The following is a 20,934-nucleotide window of genomic DNA, read 5'->3' as shown; positions in this document are numbered from 1 at the left end:
TTATAAGCTGACATAGAAGAGAAAGCCTCAGGAATACATAGGGCAAGCAGGCATTAAAAGAAGATCATCTGTTAAAATTAAATTTTTGAAGTAGTAAAATAAAAGAGTAGTACAAAATTCCATCTGTTAGCAGTGACATTATAATAAACATTTGCAGAGAGGTTTCCTCATTACTATATTGCAGTTATGATCTTTTAAAGCCTTTGAGTTAATTTGTTCTTAAACTATGAATTTGTAAAGGAAACTAAGAAAAAACAATAGATTCATATAGCATGAAGTAATCACTTAAGACATATGGTCTCAAGCACAATGCTGATCTTTTTTCAGAGAAAACAAGAAAGAGGAAGGTACAAGAACAGGGCGAACTGGAACTGCTAGAGGCTGAAGACAAAGGATTCTACAAAGGCAACACTCACATGGAGTTTTGGCCACAGCACTAAAAACCAAGAAATTTTATAAATTAGGTGTCTTTTCTGTTGCTGTTTTACATTTTTAAAAGCTCCTTCTCAGAGACTCCTCAAGAGAGCTTACTATAATTGGTGGATCTTTTTTTTCCATGTTTTCATCTTGTGTTTCTCATGTCATTTTCAATAATTAATTTGAAAGACCAGTCAGCATCTCTGTCTGCAACTTATATAAAGAGTTTTCTCTTCATGCTACTAGATAACATGCATATGGCACAGCTGGCAGTCTTATGTTTTCGCAGCAGTCAAGTCTTCATTATATCTACTACAAAGGAAGTAGGGAAGATAATGTGACATTAAGCCCCCCTCTTGATTTTTAGGCAACATACTGATGTCTGGAAGAATCCTACCCTGGTATAGATGAAGGAAGGAGCTACAATGGAGAACAGTATGTACCAAAGTTCAAAATGCAAAAAGACAAATAATAAAGTTCATATTTCCCAGTAGAAAGAACCAAGACACAATGTAATCACAAGGAATTAATGAGGTGTAAAACATTTTAGTGACACAAAGTGATGAGTCCCTGAGTTTCAGTGTTTCAGTTTCATAGTTTTTCAGCAAGAAAGTAATAATTTTGGTGGATTTAATACATAAATTTGCAATGAACATGAAGACAGATGGACTACATATAAACAACAAAAAACCCACTAGTCATACACATCTTTAATATGGCCTGGGAGGACCCTTAATACTTTGTGTGCTGACTTTGAATTCATCCAACAAACATGCTTAGCCTTATGAATAGGTATTTTAGGGTACTGTTGACAAATTTGTTGTATTTAAACAGCATTCTGATTATCAACACTCTTGAAAAAGCAAACTTAATTTGCATTTCTTTGGTTTCAGTTTCATTTTAAGAGAAAGATTGCATGTTTGTGTGTCTAAGTAAATTATCAATAGAAAAAAAATTCCACTGGTAAAATACAGAAGCCGTACAAAATCACATGGCTTGCCAGATATTTACAGCTTTTCAGAGTACTTTTGAATTCTTTCTACTTTGTACTGAAGGAAATACTGCTCCCTTGCTTTTCTTTCTTGATGTAGCAGATGGTCAGGGAGGACAGAGAAAGGTAAGGGAACACAATACAAATATTGCTGACCATTGCAGAGACTGAGCAAGAAAGAAAACTAGATACTCTTCATCAGATAAATACTCGCCAGTATTTTATGAGCAGGTAAGACTTCTAACTATTTCATCTTCCAGAAATCTTTCCACAGTGAACCCAGGAGAAGCTACTTACAGCCTGGGCCAGTACTGATCTAACACATGTTGGCAAGGCATTCATCACAGCTATGACAGGTATGGAAAAGTTTTAGTAGATAATACATAGGTATGAGCTTAACACTTCGTATGTTTTGCTGTAGTTATCTACCACTGTGTTGCCTGGCATCTGAAACTAATTAGCAAACATGACAGGTAACATACAAGAAGTGTTTGGGGTTGGCAGATGTGAAATAGCCTTAAGTTCAGTTTTCAGTGAGTAGAATACACTATTAAGCCTATGTCCTTTAGCCAAACTTGTAATCTTTAAAACAGTTAAAGCCAGGGTCCTTTTGATGGGATGTTTTTCATTAACCATCTGTGAGTTGCATTAATTATAGCACTGCCCTTCAAAGCTACAAGTGAAAGGTGTATCAAATCTATTGTTTCACCTGGGATTCATGAGCTCAATAATTAAGCCACTATATTTATCCTTTTTTATAAAATATATATTAGCTTTCTCTTAACTCCTGTAATTTCCTTGCTTTTCCAAAATACTTAAGAGTCTGGGAGCATAGAAAAAGGAATAGTGAACAGTTTAAGTGGCACTGTTGAGTTTTTTCTGGAGCAAGCTGTACTCCACGAAGTGGGATAAACAAATTCCACTCTTTTTGGTAGCTTATATAAGCATAGTAACAGAAACACAGACTAGCAAATTGGTCACAGATGTCATTAGATGAGACGGGTGCCATGAAAGTTCCACACAGAAAAAAAATAATTCAAAAGAGTCATAGAAAAGTCTTCTTTAGAGGGAAAAAATTCTTTTTTGCCTATGTCTTCTCCTAAGAAGCTTGAGGAAGGAGTCAAAATTATTTCAGTTATTAGACAAAGTATCTTGTCAGAAAGATACTTCACATAGCAAAGACTACAAATGACAAATTGATGAGCTACTTTCTTTCTGAAATGGGTTATGTGATTTTAGCTCCCTCAAAGCACCTAGCAGAATGTTGAGACAAGCCTCACATGTGTAAGTACATACTTTTTTTTCTGCTAAAGACTGATGAGAAAGCACCAAGTACATCCTCTTCCAAGCAGCTGTGGAAAAAGAAATTACTTGCCAAAACAAGCATTTTCATCAGAAGGCAAGAGCTAAGCCATATTTTCTGAGACACCTTGCTGGAGCTGCTCCAGCTAATAAAAGGGCTGGACTATTGCTCAGTGCAGGTAGAAGAGTAGCATCTGTCATTTTGATATGAGAAGAAACTAAAAAATAACCCCCCAAAAATCCCCCAAAACAGAACAGCAAAACATGCCCACCAATGAGACCAAAAAAAGAGATCCTGGTTATGTTAAAGTTGCATGTTTCACAAGTACTTACTATTCAAATTTGTCAGGACTGTCAGAAAGAGACCTAGGCATTCCCATTCTCTGTATCACCATTCCAATTTCCATAGAAAGGATGTGTACTTGCGCACAGTCCAAGTAGGTGTGGTGTTGATGTTCCAAGTGCTGATGATGAGGCACTCAGCTTGGCATTTTAGAGCTTATTCCAGTCTTTGTTTATTCCTCCTGTTTTCAAAGAGGAAAGGATTTTCAGAGGATGACAAAGGATTCTTCAGGAGTAACTGGTTATTGTCAGACACAGCTGTGTGCAGATTCCCCAGGTGAAACCAAGCAAGTGAGTACAAAAGCCAGAAGGTGTTTTCATTACAATCTGCATGAAGCTCACTAAGCAAGCAGTAAATAAGGATGGAGAGAGACTGAGAAAGTGACCTATGTATTGCTCAAAACCTAACCAAAGCAGAAATGCACCTGAAGGAAGATGACTTGAATTAAACTTGTGAACACTTCGCCCTTTCAGTGACCAGGCACGCCAGCATTCAGCATGGCCTTGCATGCAATCTTACTTATAGAAGCACAAGAATACTCAATTTATGTCTCGCCATCATGAATGACATCCATGACACCTTAAATAATCAACAATTGTGGTCAAACAGGTTTTAAACCACACTCAAGGTTAGGAGATGAGACCCTTTTCACAAGCAGCTGATTACAGGGAGGTACGTAACAGCCACCTCAACATTTTTTCTTTATCCTTAACCAGCCTCCTTTCGATCTCTTTTTATATACTTGATCACTTGTAAACTAAAGACTTCTGAATCAATGCTTTCAGTAGCTGAAAGGATTTTAAGAATCTTCTGATTCCCATGTAATGTTAGCTTCCCACAATTAATGCCTCTTTTTTTCAGTTGCTTTTAGCTTTCAAAGGCTACTCCTGTATGACAGAAACCCATATTCTTTACTATTTAATCCTGGTGAATCTTTTCATGCCTCCCTGAACACTTTTTTATGTAATGATACAACAGCTGAGTTGACTATAAACAGCCTTCATGCCAAGTTTTTGGCTTTAAACAAGCTGGCTAGTTGAAGAGGAAAGTAGGAACCTAAAAGAAAAGCGAAAGAAAGCAAAAAACCCAAGACAGAATCTTTTTTGTTCCTTAGTTTGTAAGAAGTTCTTACAAACTTTATGCCCAAACTGTAAGACAGAAGCACCTGACTACCACACAAATGCATACACATGCAGAAAAGGAAAAGGAGAGGAAAAGTTCAGAGCACAGATCACACCTACCTTTCCTTATGGTCACTCAAGTTTTGCTTTACTAATCTTTATAAAAGGAACTACTTCTTCCCCCATATTGGTCTCACACTCATTAGTTCCAGAGATTTATTCAGAAAGACCTTCGCTAGATCCACCTCCCATTCTTCTCATGACAGTTAACTCCTATTTACGTTATCTTTTCCAACCTAAGCACATCTATGTCCTTACATATTCAAGAATCTCTTAAGACAACTCTTGGTGAAAACAAAAGCCTACTATTTTGGCCACTGTTAGTAAGAACCTTAATTACTTTTATAAATTAACACTACAATAGGGAGAATCAACAAAATTAAGATGCTGAACTATGACTTCCCTTGGATTTTCACATCACATCTTAACACAAAACAAACACTGTTGAAAGCCTCTAAATTGTTACTACAAAAGCCATGATGCTCCCAATTATTTCTGTATATTTGCCTTCCTTGACAAGGCCTTCAAATGTGCTCAGAGAATAGAGATAAATTAAAACACTTCACTGGAATTACTGCTCACTAAGCAGAGCGGGAATACTTCAGAAAGGGGGTGGAAAGCTGAAATTTTTTCAACAGAGAAAACTACAGATATGATAAGTGTTCAAGAAGAGTGTCACGGAAGCAACAGCAGTTGAAAGATCTCACAGGAAAGCTTCCACCATTTTCATCAGTTTAAATAGAAAAAAAAGACAAATTAACTGAAAATCTGGCCTGCCTCAACAGCAACCCCATCAAGGGAAAGACAGGTAAACTAAAAAGTTTCTAATAGAGTTTATTTTTTAAACAATATTCATATTACCTACTGGAAAGTGGCACCTAACCCATACCAATTCCCAGACCAAGTTTTTGGACTTGCTCAGGACAAGCTGATACAAGCCAAAAACGTACCAAAATCCTTGGCAACAGTTTAACAGTCATACATGAAACTGTTCTAGTGCTCAGCAGCACTTGCAGTGTTTAACTTAAAGCAAAGAGTACAACTCTAATCCTACTGATACCTGTTCCATATAAACAAAAACCCCTCAAAAAAAACCCATACTTGTCACCAAAATTCAGACAAGATAGATTTGTGGAAGAAGACACTGAAAAGCAGCCCTGAGAGGAGAATATAATGGATCACTACAAAGTGCAAAGACACAGGCAACTGCTCTCTCACAAAGAGCTGGATCAAAGAACTTACTTGCCAAAAGCATACCTAGACACCAAAACAAGGTGCACAGGTAGTGCCTAAGGCTCAAAAACCACAGTGTTCAGTTATTAGCTCAGATCACACACCCTGGAAAGCAGAAAAAACTTAGCATGTTTTTGGTGCTTTTTCCTCCCACTGCATTATGAAATTAATGCAACATACAACTACAGGAAGATAGGCAGTCATTTGGATACCGATCCCAGAACAGTGCTAAAGTTTTCTTCGTTCCAGAATTCTGCCCTGGAGTTTGCTGAGGAAATTATAAGTATTTGTTTAAGGTATGCAATCTGTTAGTCTCCAAAGAAATGAACAAGAGAGTAGTTAAGAACACGTATTTAGAAAATAGTGTACTACCAAGAGAGACCAAACTATAAACGCAAACTTTACTTACTGACAAAATTCAGCTAAAGAAAATGTATTTGCAGAACTTGCAAAAGAAATATCCGTGCTGGATTAGCCAGCTCAAGACGGCTAGAGGAAGACAGAACAAAAATGCTATCAAAGACTGGGCTTGGAGGATCTAGTAAGCATACAAAAAACCCCAAACATTTGCATGGTGTGTTGTACCCTGGAAACACTGCTTAAGAAGAGCTGCAGCCTGTAACGGATGAATGGCCTTCAAAAATTGCTTCTATGAGGCATGAAAGCGATAAAGAATTTTCCGCTTAGAAGGCATGGTTCAGCTTGCTGTAGCAGTCACCAGGAATCAGTACCTTTGTCAAGAGATTAGCATAAATAACGCCTTGATCTGCAGTCTTAGCAGCCATACAACTTTGGGAAAACAAGGTTTAAGTAACAGCTTTCATCCCTTGCAAATGTTATCACTGAAAATGGGAGTGCTGTAAAGTGTTTTGAAGATCTTCCATGATGAAAGGTTCTTCATAAGTAATACATTTCCCCAGTATCTAAGAGGATAACAGAAACAAATCTTGCTATTTAGTCTGTATAGCAATTGCATAAATATGCAAAGAATACAATTGAGAAGTATGCTCTCCTAGAGCAACAATTAGCTAATGCATCATACCATGCAAAATTATCTTCATGCAATTCCTTCTTCACATGCTAATGAAATCAGTCCCCATTATTAGCTTTTGATATATTAAAAGCCTACTGTTACATGAACATATAAAGAATACTAAAGTATTCAGTGAGGAAGTGATGTTACATGCTTATATTTCTTACGCAGTATCTGTATTCTGCTGGGTGCATGGCTAACATGTTCATCTTCTATAAATACCCATTCTGACTTTACTAGTTCTAGAAATGCTCTGTGCACATGTTGGGGATGGGTAAAGACTTTGCACCTGGTTTTCATCATTTATCAATGGGTTTACTTTTGAAAATTCAAGAGAATAATGCCATGGCCCCACTCAGGCTCTAGGAGTACCACAGTAGATATACAAAATTATATTCTAAAAGGACACACAGTGGTGGTGGCAGCATCGTGAATTACACTGTCATTATACAATTCCTCACTACCTTATATTATAGCTGCCACTCAACAGATCAACACCTGATCCCTCTGCAGGCAAAACACACATCATAACTACTCCCCGCCCCCCCCCCCCCCCCCCCCCCCCCCCCAAACAAACAAAAAAAATTCAACAAGGCCTCTCACTACTCAGGATAACTTAGAGGACTCCTTATTCAGGATAAATATTCTGCTTTTCAAAAGGTTTTTGTGTTTGTCTAAGACCTGAATGTAAACATTAGTAGCCTTTATATACACAAATACATGATAAAACGGGCTTTACTGACAAAAAGTTGTGGTTTCCTTTGGCTTTTAAGATGTGCTATAATTGATTTTGAAAAGCTGTGTCTCTTTCAAGTCATACAGCTTCTATATTCATGCATACTCCATTCACATCTCTTATCACACTTTGACTCCATGAGACTTTATAAATACCAGTTACTTAAAATGCAGCAGTCTATTTTTAGTTGATTGTTTGTTGTTGTTTTTAAAGAGTTTCATGTTATGCCTGCCTTTCAGAGTCTACTTTTTTTTCCCCACATACTCCAATTCTTACATGCATTAATAAATCCTGTTCTCTTATTTTTTGCTTGCCATGTTGGAGCTCACAAACATTAGCCGAAATCTGTAAAGCTGCCATCATCCCACTAGTTTAAAAAAAGGGTAACACAAAACAAAGGCTTATGACCAAGTCTCTCTAGCTCTATAAGGCTACACACTACAGTTTGCTCTTTCTTACATTTAAAAGACATTCTTTTTATATCCAGCTATCAACTTATAACATTAATGGCACCAGTTTTTTTCCGGTCATACAAATGTATTATTGTACTGATCTTACAATGCAAATGAAGTTAACATGGACACAAGAGATTTGTCCAAATGAAACGTGTAATTAGTAAAAGAGGAAAAACAAAACAAAAAACAAACAAACAAAAAACCAACAACAAAAAAAGCATAGTACAGGAAAAAAAAAAAGAAGGAATGGAACAAATAGGAATTATCACGCTAGTAAACAGAGTTCCTAAGTTCTGACCGTTGCTCATAAGAAATACATCTGCAAGAAGTACATAAAAAAGCGACAATGAATGGAGTATGGAACAGAGTCCATGCATGCAGAAAGAATAAATACACCAAGACAACTCCATTCCTGAGGGAAAAAAAGAGAAGATAGTAAGATACGTGAAAACATGACTTATGAGAAACTGAAAAGGAAATGATTATTTAAGATTTCTAACATCGTGACAATAAAAAGGGCCTGAAATTAAATCATTAGGCAACAAATTTGAAGGCAAAACAAAAAGACTTACTTCCCTACACTCTGCATGTACTGAATCATACACATGCCAAAGGATATTGTGGAAGCTGGGACTACAAATCAGATCAACCAAACACGTTCAGTGAGAACACAATGCCCCCTGTGATGAAATGTAATAGTGCAAACATGACTTCATCCTCACAAAACTAAATCAATGCTGAGCACCAAACAATAGGAGACTGCATCAAAAGCTGATTATTACATTTAATTTATGCATTACTTTTTTAAGCATCCTTTCCTGGAATTTTGCAAGTGGTCTGATTTTAATAACTGATTTATATTCTTACAGGCTATGTCTACAATATGCCACACAGCTCCGCTGAACAAGAAAAGGGGTTTGTCCATTCTATACACTTTGAATGGATATTTGACAGCTACCATTCTACTGTTAACACCTATTTTTTTATTTACTAGCTGTACTAAACCCAAGCAATGCCATCTGTCATGCAGCACAGGGAACAAAATAAAGTCTTCATATGTATTTAATAAAAACAAACAAACAAACAGAAAAAAAAAAACAAGCAAAAAAACCCAAAAGAGAGACACCCACCCTAATATTTCCAAAGAGCTTTTGGTAAAACTTACATTATAAAAACATGAAAATGTGTCCTTTTTTTTTTTTTTAACAGTGTATAGCAGTATTTTCTCAGAACTTACTAGGAAAATGCAGATATCAAGAAATTTCTATGCCTTAAAGCAAGCACCTTGGGAAGTTTAGAGTAGCAGAGTGTTTATCCTGACTGCCCTTTTAAACTGACATCTCACTTACGTGACAATGATAGCGAACTGCCACTTAACATCAAGAAATTCTCTTGGTACACTTGTGGACAGATGATTTCAAAGTAGAAATACAATCTTAATTCCTACTTTAATTAGGTTAGACAAAATAGAATTATAGAACCATAGAATAGTTAGCATGAGAAAGGACCTTAAAATTATCTAGTTTCAACCCCCCTGCCATGGGCAGGGACACTTCACACTAAACCATCTCACCCAAGGCTCCCAAGCGTACCAACCCAAGCGTATCAACCAAGCCACACAGCCTGGTGTCATCAGCAAACTTGCTGAGGGCACACTCAATCCCACTGTCCATGTCACTGACAAAGATGCTGAACAAGACTGTTCCCAACACCCATCCCTGAGAGACACCACTCGTTACTGGTCTCCAGCCGGACACTGAGCCATTGACCACAACTCTTTGAGTGCAGCCATCCAGCCAGTTCCTTATCCACCGAGTGGTCCATCCATCAAATTGATGTCTCTCCAATTTAGAGACAAGGATGGCATGCAGGACAGTGTCGAACACTTTGCACAAGTCCAGGTGGATGACGTCAGCTGCTCTACCCCTGTCCATCAGTTCTGCAGCCCCATCATAGAAGGCCACCAAATTGGTCAGGAAGGATTTCCCCTTAGTGAAGCCATGCTCTCTGTCATCACCCACCTTGTCATTTATCATGTGCCTTAGCATGCCTTCCAGGAGAATCTGCTCCAAGATTTTGCCAGGCACAGAGGTGAGACTGGCTGGTTGTAGTTCCCCGGGTCATCCATTTTCTCCGTCTTGAAAATGGGGATTACCCTTTTTCCAGTCTTCAGGAACTTCACCTGACTGCCATGATTTTTCAAATATGATAGACAGCGATTTAGCAACTTGATTCGCCAGCTCCTTCAGGACCCACGGATGGATTTCATCAGGTCCCATGGACTTGTGTATGCTCAGGTTCTTAAGATTGTCTCGATCCAGATCCTCTCCTACAGCGGCCCTAAGGTCTTCATTCTCAGTCCCTGCGTCTGCCTTCCAAGACTTGGGTGGTGTGATCAGAGCATTTGCCAGTGAAGACTGAGGAAAAGAAGTCAAGAACCTCAGCCTTATCCAAATCTCCAATAAATTATTAATGAATAAATTAATCTATCAAAGGCAACTTTGGAAAGTTCCAGAACAGAATTATTAGACAGAACTCTAGAAATTCTTTAAAAGTAAAGCTGAGAATCCAAGTCACTCATTAGATTGTATGAAGAAAACCGGGAACTGATGGAACATTTGGTTACCTAAATTTGGTTTAGTCAGTTTAGAACCGATTTTTCCCATGAAAAAAAATATAAAAATTAGGACATACTTGTGTTGAAGGCTATCATTTCCTTTCCCTTGCTTTGCAGTGTAACAATTCTGCTTTTGGGTCATGGCCTGAAGGAGTTCACATTAACTGAGTTCAAGCCTTCTGTGCTCTCTGTAGAGAATCTGTGCACTCATGCTTTTTGCAGTTCTTCAGGTTGATCAGCTATACATGTAGCAGCAGTCATTTTCACTGAACACCTTGTGAGGGATTCACTAACAGCTTTCTCATTAAGCATCACAGCTTTGACTCTCCTGTGAAGTTTACTTCTACCTATGAAAAATCAATGAGCAGAGATGCTGAACAGGAACCACCTTAAGGCTGCTACTGCTAAAGTAATAATATCCTTTACCAATATGATCCACAGTATTTTAAGTGAGGTTTAACATGTACTATAAACAGCATCATGGAAGGACCATTAATAAGTATCTGTGCTATTTTAAAACAACAGGTGGTGAGATCGTTTCACCATAGTTATGTGCTCACCATATGTGTAAGTGGAAATTCTGTAGGTGGTAGAAGGCAAATGAGTGAATAGTTAGCAAATATATATATTATATAATATATATAATTATATAGATATGCTAAGATGTATGTGATCTCATTAAAGCTGCAGCACATTTTACAGGCTAGCAAACAGCTACCAAGATAACTTCTGATATCCCTCTGGGTCTTTAGGAATCGTTGCAAGAGCAAATATATGACAAAAAAACGCAGCTAAAGTAAGATAAACTAATATTGTATGTTGGAGTTAGACCTACTTGCCTATTACATCTGATGAATTATTTGGACGTTAGTGCAGAAAGGGATGCACAACTGTGAAAAGACCAGCCAGTTGTTTTAAAACACTTCTGAACGCAGGGCAGTTTAAATTGTCCATGAGTCCTGTAAAGCCAAATAACAGTAACATAGCCAATTTTAAAATTCATTTTAATAAAAGTTAGAAAAAAAACACAAATGCTACTGGAGAGAAATAGACACTGGCTGGCACAGAAATTCTTCCACTGTAGCTCTTCTGCCAAGTTGATATTTTATACTTGGTTCACCCACGGAAGAAGAGGAGAGATACCCTGGAATCATCTTACCACCACAGAAATGCAACCAGCTCAGAAATGCAGCTTATTTTCAGTATGTTAGGGAGGACAAATAATACTACTATAGCTTATTCATTCTACGGTAAGAATTAAGGGAAGAAAAATGAACTTATATGATCTGGCTTTGGCTGGGACATTTGCACCAACTCCCTTATGAGAGTCCATTTTATGTTACTTTCTCCTCTGATATGTTTATATTTAAAGACACATATCCAGGGATATACACTGGAAGCACAGAGTTCTTGTACAATCTGATTCTTTCTTTTACAATGTTGTTTTAATAGACTCATTTTGTGAGAGTATACAATATGAAGACTTTCTTGAAACTAGCCTCTCAATGCATCATGAAACTAATACATATAAATGGATTCACGCTTGTGTCATCACATGCAGTCCTCTTAAAGAGGAAGGCTTGAATCAGTTTGCCTTTGCAATAAGCATACACAAACTCCGCACTTCTCTCTCCATATTTCAGATATTAAACTCAAGTGCACACTACCTGGGTTGTGAAGTGCTGACTATCTGACTGGGTTGAATTCAAGATGAAAACATACTCAATGTCTGCCTTGCTCCCACCACTAATCTATTATAAATGGATAAAACTCTCAGTTCTCCTTAGCAATTGCTACCTTTGCAATTGACTGGCCACTCACATAAAGATCTTTTACTGACAGTAATAAGAGTCCAACATGAAATCCATTTGCGTAGTAGGAGAAAAAGTACGCCTGACATTTATTTCTCATATGGATTTTTTTTCTCACCAAGAAACGTTATCTACTGCATATAAAGGGCATGCATTTGGAAAGTGTCAATGTATTTGTTCTTCAGAGGAAGAATTTGCATCACTACTGTTAAAACACTTTTGACTGTTTGCACATGCTAAAGTACACAGTTTTAAATTCACTGTGTATTATCCATCCACTCCCACCCTGCTCAAGCCTTCCTTTAAAGAATTATTAGTTTAGGGAAAATGATCCAACTCAAAGCCTAGTAACAATATAACTGAAAAACTACATGGTTGCTCTGGAATCTGGTTATTTCAGTTAGTTCAAAAAGCACATAGAAGCACCAGCTCTAAACATTCTCATATAGAAAACATATTACCCAAACTATTTTGTTTCAGCCTTTGGAAAGGGCCACAAGTGAAATAAAACCTCTGCAACTGCAAGCGTGTTCAAGGTTACTGGGGTTTCCAGTTTGCTCTAAGGAAACAAGCCTTTTCGCAATCATACCCCTCTGGCCCTCACTCATAAATTTGGTCAAATGAACCTGCTAGTTCAAAAGCTGACTGCAGCCTAGAAATCTCAAAGATAATTAAGCTCTTACAAATTTAAAGAGCTAACCCAGATAAAGAGTTCCAAAATAGCAGACCCTCTGAGGAAAAGGCAGCTAAATCTCAGCTGCTACCCAGCCTGTCTGGCATCACCAGCTGGCCAACCAGGCTGTTCTTCCAGTCACCAGGGCTGTTGCCTCAGATCAACCATAATAAAGATGCTTCTCTTTTCTTGAAAGAGGTATTGAAGTCACAGTAACAGAAGGAGGAAGAGGAGCTCTGGAAGAGAAGTCTGCAGAAAGTGGATTTACATCAGCTGCACCACTAAACTAAATTCACACTGATAATTAGATATATATTTTTAATATGGGCACAGGCACATGCACTCTTTCATTTTACATGACTACACCACCTGAATTTGCAGTACACACAAGATAAAACCAAAAACAATTCAAGTTTTCCATGTCAAACCAATCAGACATACATTCACATCTGTGATAATGTACAGCTCTTGGGCAGATACTTCTTCATCCCCAACACCACATTGTTTTAGAACATACTAACTAACAGTCTTTAACACACTTCTTTTTTTTAGGTTTGCAAGGAAGCACAACCAACCAAACTTATTGTGCTAACTGCCATCAACATTAGCAAGTTCTTATACTATGCTGTTTGCAATCCTTTCAGTGAGGAAATGGACTTTCTATAGAATGGGTGGACTAATCCAAGAAGCATCTGAACTCAGCTACATGTTTGGGTTTTTTTGTTTGTTTTGGCTTTGGATTTTTTTTGTCTTGTTTGTTTGTTTTCCTTCAGCCAAAGGCAATTAGAGGAGAAATGGGCAAATGACTACAATACTACAGCAGCTGAGCAAGCCAGCCATGCTCTTTTCTTTCTAGAAAAGAAAGGAAGAAGCAGTAGACATACCACAACTCAGACTCCCAAGTCTTTTACAAGAACAAAGTAAATGTTTGGTAGATGAAACAAGACGGGTTTGATGGAATGAGGTTTTGGGCTTTTTTTTCTAGCTTGAAATGCATACATTGGATATGCTAGAGTGCTTAAAAGGGAAAAGTTTATTTGGGCTCATAGTTAATGACTGTTCTTCAGAGCAGAGATTTGTCTGTTGAACTGATTTTCTGACACCACAATTCACCAGTTATGCTCTGTTTCAGCCTTATGAAGCCTCAATTGTCTTTTATACACATTTCCCATCTCTGTTGCCATCATTTGCCCTCTCTGTACCCTGCAACAGTACTGACACAAATACATGTATTTAAGCATATCCCAGAAATGACAATAGATCAAGCAACCACCTGTTACCTCCCTAAATATTGCCCCTATCACTCTTAGCACCATGACCAGAGGCTTCAACCACAAATGGGAATCCCACAGCTGTACAAGCTGCTCTGTGAACACACGGGATAACCTTTTAAGATGAACATACAAGTATACAGATATTGAATAAGATAACCTTCAGCTTCTAATACCCTTCTTTTTTTTTCATTAAGAACAGATTAACATCCTATCCTTTTCTTCCAAGAGGCACAATCATTGTTTTTGCTTCCAAACCACATAGAACCATTAACCATTACTACATGCAGATAGTACCCATTGTAATGATCTGCCTCTGCACGATAACCCCGGCCTCCTGCACTGAAATGCCTTCTTTAGACCAACCTTTTTTAGAGCAGAACAAAGGGAAAACAAAACCAAAAATCATCAACATAACACTCAAAAACATAGGCCAGGCAGATTTTTCTTCCCTTCTACACTAATCCAAAAGATTCATCTAATGCCAATACCTGTGTACGTATGGCAAAATCATGTGCAATGTAAATGGCCAAGCTAAAATGCTGCATGTACTCATTTTTCCACTTCTACAGGTGATATGATGGAAGACCAGCTCACTAGTTCTTCCATTTCGCAAACAAAGGCATTTTAATTTTGCTATTTTGTCCCAAACCTCGTGCTAGATGATAAAAACGGAAAAAGGGAAAAACCACAGACAGAAATCCCCGAAAAAGTCAACAGAATCCATTTTGGTTCTGCAACTTCATTACTCCCTTTAGCGAAGCGATTTCCAAATCCAGGAATATAAATGAGGCGACAACCTTCTCTGGTTGTGCTCCCCTGAAACCCCTCTGCCCTAAGATGTCTTCCCGCCACCTGAGGAGCGCGCACCGGACTAGAGAGTGGGAGGAGAGCGGGAGCACGGCCCTCCACCTGTCGCAGCGCTGCACACTCCTTCCCCGCTTCCGCGCCCGTCCTGTGCCACACCACAAACAAAATGCCTCCTCCACGCCACTGAATCTCTCCTGACAAGGGCAAGAAAAGCAGCTCGGGCTGCCGAGCAGAGCGCTGGCACGGAGCGACCGCGCACCCTGGCAGTAAAAGATAAAACGCAACACTGGCGCTTCTGAGAGGGCAGTCTTTCTGCTTCTGGAGGGAGCCACAAAAGGAGAAAGGAGGAGGAAGCTACGTACCTCAGCACGGCTCCAGACCCTTCCTGCAAACACGTAGCACGGCTGCTGTTTCCCGAGCCGTTAGTCCGACCCGGCGGGGCCTTCCCCGCGCTCACAGCGGGCGGGCGGGCAGGCAGGCAGGCAGCGGACAGCCAGGCAGGCCGACGCGGCAGGCTCCCAGCGGCAGCACCGCGGCTCTCCAACCGGGCAGCGCCGCAGCGCACGCCACCAGCCCCCGCGGCTCGGCTCCGGCAGCTCCCGCTCACCTTTTAGGGACCGACTCAGCGCATCTTCCTCCCTTCCTCCGTCCGTCCTACAGCGCTGCCAGTAGCGGCCGGAGTTCCCGGGCTCGGTGAAGCGCGGTGCCCGGCGCTATCCCCCCCTCAGCCGGCAAGAGCTCGCGCTGTCTCCTCACCCCCACATCGCGCCAGCAGCAGCTGTGGCTCCTAAATTCACAGCGCTCTGGCGGCATGAAGTCATCCTCCCCGCCCCTTACCCGGGCCGCCGCATTCTGCTCCCGCCGCGGAGGGGGAGACGGCCCCTCCGCCCGGCCGCTGCAGCGCCGCGAGGCCTTGGCGCTCCACCCTCACCAGAGGGGCCAGCATTCCCATGGCTCTACACGCACCCCGCTGCCTGAGGATCTGCGAGGGGCGGCACGGTTTCCTCGTCGGTGCTGCTGCGGGTCCGGAGTCCCTCCCCTGGCACGGCGGCAGGATGGGCCGCTCCGCCCCGCGCCAGGTTTTTCCTCTCGGGATTCCCGTTAGCGGGCCCGTTCCAACTGCCATCCCTGTGTCAGGTGACGAGGGTGCGAGGCCCTACCCGGCTCGGCCGTACCGCGCTAAGCGGCGGAGAATGGGGACAGACTGGCTCCCGCAGCGCTGTAGGGCTGGAACCAAGAGAGAGCCTTCCTCCGGGAGGGCTCAGTGTTTGTGTGTGTGTATATTTTGAAGGAAAATCCGCTACAATCCCTCGTGCTGATGTATGGGAGCGCAGCTCTTCGCCTCCTCTCCCGGCCTCAGGGCGCGCAAGCTCTGCGCAGCCTGTGCGCCTAAAATTTCACCTGTTCCTGGGGGGGGGGGGGGAGTGTCTTTGCCAGTGGCTCTTGCTCTGTGCTTAGGAGGAGAGAGAGGAAAGGCACAGCGTTCAAGGTCACCAGGACACACTTCTCCCTTACCAAGGGCGTCCTGGTATTTTTAAGACCACCAGTAGGCAGCAGGTCTATTTTTGTTACTTACAGAGTGCTGTGCATGTGCTCGGTAACTGACAGGCTCGTGAAGAAGGCTTGGATTCCTGTCACAGTGTACAATCTCCTGAACCCATCCCATATGCAGGGCAAGCACAGCTATGCTGCTGCATCGATAACGCCAGGCAGGCCAGTTCAGGTAGATAACATGTGTTGCCAAATCACTGTAGCCTCAGAGCTCTTCATGTTTCACAAGCAAGGCAGGGCTGTGTCTGGTCAAGAAATGTCCTGCTGGAAGAGCTCCCAGGAAAACACAAAACACAGGTGTTTCCAAGGCACGTTGCTCTGTTGGCCAGGTAGCGATGTGCCTCAGCAAGGTTTTGCAGTAGACCTGAACAGTAAATGCTAATTGTTTCCATGGTGCTGAGGTCTGAAACAGGAGAAGAGCTGCCACAGCAGCCTGGACATAGATGTGATGGTTTTCTGTAGTGGTAGAGGAAAGCAGAAATGGGGAGAGGAATCTCATAAAGGTAATAATCTTTCTTTCTTACGTAAATATAAAAAATTGCAGCCTGAGTTCCCTTTTGGAAATTCATTCTGTTTACTTTTTATAGTGGTTGCTACCCAGGGAGGTTGTGGAGTCTCCCTTTCTAGAGACATTTAAAATCCTCCTGTACGTGTTCCTATGTAACCTGCTCTAGGTGCCCCTGCCTTGGCAGGGGGGTTAGACTAGATGATCTCCATAGGCCTCTTGCAACATTAATGATTCTGTGATTCTGTGGTTATGGTGGGGCTTTTAACTGTGCCAGTGTCTCTTATTTGGTTCCTTGTTACCTGTACAGTTCTACAGCTGCACTAATTTTGGGCTGCTGTTTACAGTGTGTTAGGTTAGGTTATTAAAAGTTTATTTCCACATACACAGAGGAACTCAAGGGCATGTGAGCATACAGGGGAACCCCAATAACCAGGTCAGAGGAGGGCAGACACTTTCCAGCCCCTGCCAGGGCTGTCCCAGGGAGCCTCAGCCCCATGAGGCTTGGCAGGGTGGGAGGAACAACACACCTAGCAGCCAAACACAAAGCTCTGTGTGTTGCAGATTGAGGGGGGTTACAGCCTAGGGTTAGAGGACACATGATGGGATGCATAATAGGAAGAGCATTTGGGGATTGTACAAGGGTTATTGTGGGATGTTTAGGGCAAGAGCCAAAGTCGGGGAAAGGAAAGGATCAAGATGATACGGAAATGAGCAAGTGTGGGAAAGTAGTGGGGTGAGGAGGTAAGTAGGGCTTGTCCTGTGTAAATGGGCTGCTGGTCAGTATGCTGTCTGGCTATGCCCCATGCCTGATCAAACTCTATTTCTAACTATTCTACTTGGTGAGGGGGCTCCTTGTTCTCTGTGTGTGTGTATGGGAAGTAAGTCCCAGCAGCAAGTCACACCTCAGGTCATAAGGACCCATGCCAGAGAGGATGATAGGATTAGACTGTTCATGCCATCTGTGTTTGCTTGAGTGTTTGTGTCTATGTTGATCTGTGTGGTTGGCCATGTGCATAATTATATTTATGTATACATACACAGTGTGTGTATGCCTATTAAGAATAGGTGCTCAGACTTGTTACTGACTAGACCTAGGAAAATGGAGTCATGGCAGCTTCTGTTCTATTGGGCTGCATGGTTCAGCCACTTCTAACACAATCCCCCAAATTATTAGCATACTAGAAAATCCTTGACCTGAGCAAAAGCAAGAATAATTATTATTATTTCTACCATCTTTATTATTGTTACTACTACTGTTATTAGTAGTATTAGTATTTCTTTGTTAGTAGTATATTCCAGAGTCAAAAGAAGTAACTTCTCCTGGTTCAAGAGTACTAATTAGTACTATTAAAAAAAAAAAAAAAGGAAAAAATAAGGAAGGGCATATGGATGAGACACAGATTTGATTTCATTAGAAAAACATAAAGGTGTGGATCATTTAGCAACATTCAGAAAGCAAATTTTACTTAAGAGACTGTAATATTCAATTTATTAATCACAGATCCAATCCATTTAAAATAAATGCAACTATAAATACAAATTGATTGAAATCTAAGCATTTCAACTTCAAAAGGGTAAGCTATGGTTAGTGAAATCAGTTCAACAGCTGAATATGGGGAAGCTTGGACATTTCTTTATTAAAGAAATAAGAACAATAAGAAGAACAGTGCATAAGGTTAGTGTAAGGTGTTAATGTATAACAACATGAGAAGAATAATGTATAAGGAAGAACTCCAGACTTAACTGCAGAGGGGGTGAGTTCTAACAAGATACTAGAAGTAGGCTGTCAAGCAACAAATGAAATTTGTGGCTTTAGAAGTAGCAAGGGTAAGGTGAGATTTGTCAACATTCAAATCAAATTAGATTGTGAAAATAAATAATAAACAGTAAAATATGCATCACTTGTAAAAATGTAAGGAAATTCTGAAATAAAGTAGTTGAGCTTTGTTTTAGTGATCATGGGGTGAAAAAGCTAGTCTCTCTCCCTCAAATTGAGTTTTCCTGATAATTGCTGGCTGGAGTAAAGAGTGGAGTGAAGGAGAAACAATTAAGGAGAATGAATGAATATATATAAATGGGTGTTACCGTTTCTACAGTGAACTTAAAACTAACAGTGTTTTCATGTCAGAGGAGTAAATCTCCATCTGAAGGTAATGGAAAGAAATAACAATATAAAATCTCAAAACTATTTTGTATAGACCACAAGGGTTGGTAAAAGCAGATCTAATTTACAAGATGTCTGACTAATGAAGGCATGTATTACATGGAGAACTGTTGTGATTTAGCCCACATAGGCAGCTTAGCCCCACTCATCTGCTTGCATGCGATCCCATGCAAAGGGATGGGGAAGAGAACAGCTACTTCGAAAGACAAACACCATCAGTCCAAACATCCCCCACTTCTTCTTCCCCCAGCTTTGTATGCTGAGCATGATGTCATATGGTGTGGAATATCCCTTTGGTCAGTTGGGTTCAGCTGTCCTATCTGTCCCCCTTTACAACAACTTGTGCACTCTCAGCCTGCTCACTGGTGGGGCAGTATATGAGGACTTGGCTCTGTGTAAGCACTGCTCAGCAGCAATGAAAAAATCCCGGAACTATCAATACTGTTTTCAGCACAAATCCAGAACATAGTCCCTTGCTAGCTATTATGAAGAAAATTAACTGTACCTCAGGCAGAAGTAGTGCAAGAACATAAGAAAATGTGAGGACCACTGCAGATGGTAGACTTCTATAAATTTTGTATTCTTGAAACTAGGAAAATTGGTTGTACTGAGTATAAAAAAGAAAGAACTCTGATCTCCAATTCCCTTTTTAATAATTTTTTTTTTTTAATGCCTAAATAGCCTACCTCCTCTGGACTTGTGTTAGGTTCTTTTCTTGTGTTCCAAAATTCTAATATTTTTGGAGTCTTTGCACTGCAAGCAAATGTGCCGTTTCCTGGAGAACAATATATAATTATTATAAACACTTTATTTATTACAGTTTGCCATAAGCTTTTTTTTTCTTTTAGTATTAAACTAAGTACTAATGTACACTTTAATAACAGTATTCTTTTTTTGTTTCTTCAGACTTCATTTTAAAAAAAGCAAGCCAGTGAATAAACAGTTCTTACAAAATTCTGTCAGTTTTTGTAACAGATCTAGGTAAAAAGTTTACATAAGCATTCAAAAAATGACAGAAGAAACAGTTGTCAGCAGCAGTGCAGTGTAAGATATTGGACATTATTTTGCAATTCCCATGGAGAATACAGTAGGTGCAGTTCCTACTGTATATCAAAGCAGTCTTACTGATGTTGAAATGCAATGAAAGAATGCATGATAAAAATCCTTAGTTATCTCTCTTAATAAGTTAATGTCACCTGAATCCCTCTGAAACCATTTAGATGAAATAATTTCAGGTCCCACAAATAAAAATCATGTACCAAATAAAAATTGCTATAGGCTTTCTACTAAGAAGAAACAGTACTTTAAATATTTTCTGTTGGAAGGATTGCTCCAGAAGATATTTTTTAAAAGCAAATTGGCTGAGCTGTCTCTCTATTTCAATTCCTTACTCTTTTTTTCTTTGTTCTTTTGCTGCTGTTATAGCTCGTGATGTATAGGTCTGCCTTCAAGTAAGTTTTTGGACAGTGGGATTGAGTGCACCCTCAGCAAGTTTGCTGATGACACCAAGCTGTGTGGTCCAGTTGATACGCTGGAGGGAAGGAATGCCATCCAGAGGGATCTCGACACGCTTGTGAGGTGGGCTGATGCCAACCTCATGAAGTTTAACCAGAACAAGTGCAAGGTCCTACACCTGGGTGGGAGCAATCCCAGGCACAGCTACAGGTTGGGCAGAGAAGAGATTCAGAGCAGCCCTGCCTAGAAGGACTTGGGGGTGTTGGTTGATGAGAAAATGAACATACGACAGCAGTGTGCGCTCGCAGCCCAGAAAGCCAACCTAATCCTGGGCTGCATTAAAAGCAGCATGACCAGCAGGTCGAAGGAAGTGATCCTGCCCC

The 20,934-nt window shown here is 40.4% G+C and overlaps 1 protein-coding gene across 1 annotated transcript in view; it reads right to left on the bottom strand.

Moving 5' to 3' along the window:
* Positions 1-15,528, bottom strand: part of PKIA (cAMP-dependent protein kinase inhibitor alpha) — a 44,531-nt gene extending 29,003 nt beyond the window's left edge. The window contains exon 1 of the mRNA XM_057426262.1: positions 15,481-15,528. The gene's annotated coding sequence lies outside the window, so the exon portion shown is untranslated. The remainder of the gene's footprint in view (positions 1-15,480) is intronic.
* Between the last annotated feature and the right edge of the window lie 5,406 nt (positions 15,529-20,934).

This window comes from Pezoporus wallicus, unplaced genomic scaffold (genome assembly GCF_028554395.1).
Source record: "Pezoporus wallicus isolate ANWC-B61680 ecotype Strahan unplaced genomic scaffold, APGP_CSIRO_Pwel_v1 contig_4131, whole genome shotgun sequence".
Taxonomy (NCBI): domain Eukaryota; kingdom Metazoa; phylum Chordata; class Aves; order Psittaciformes; family Psittacidae; genus Pezoporus; species Pezoporus wallicus.
This window is presented reverse-complemented; position numbering and strand designations above follow the sequence as displayed.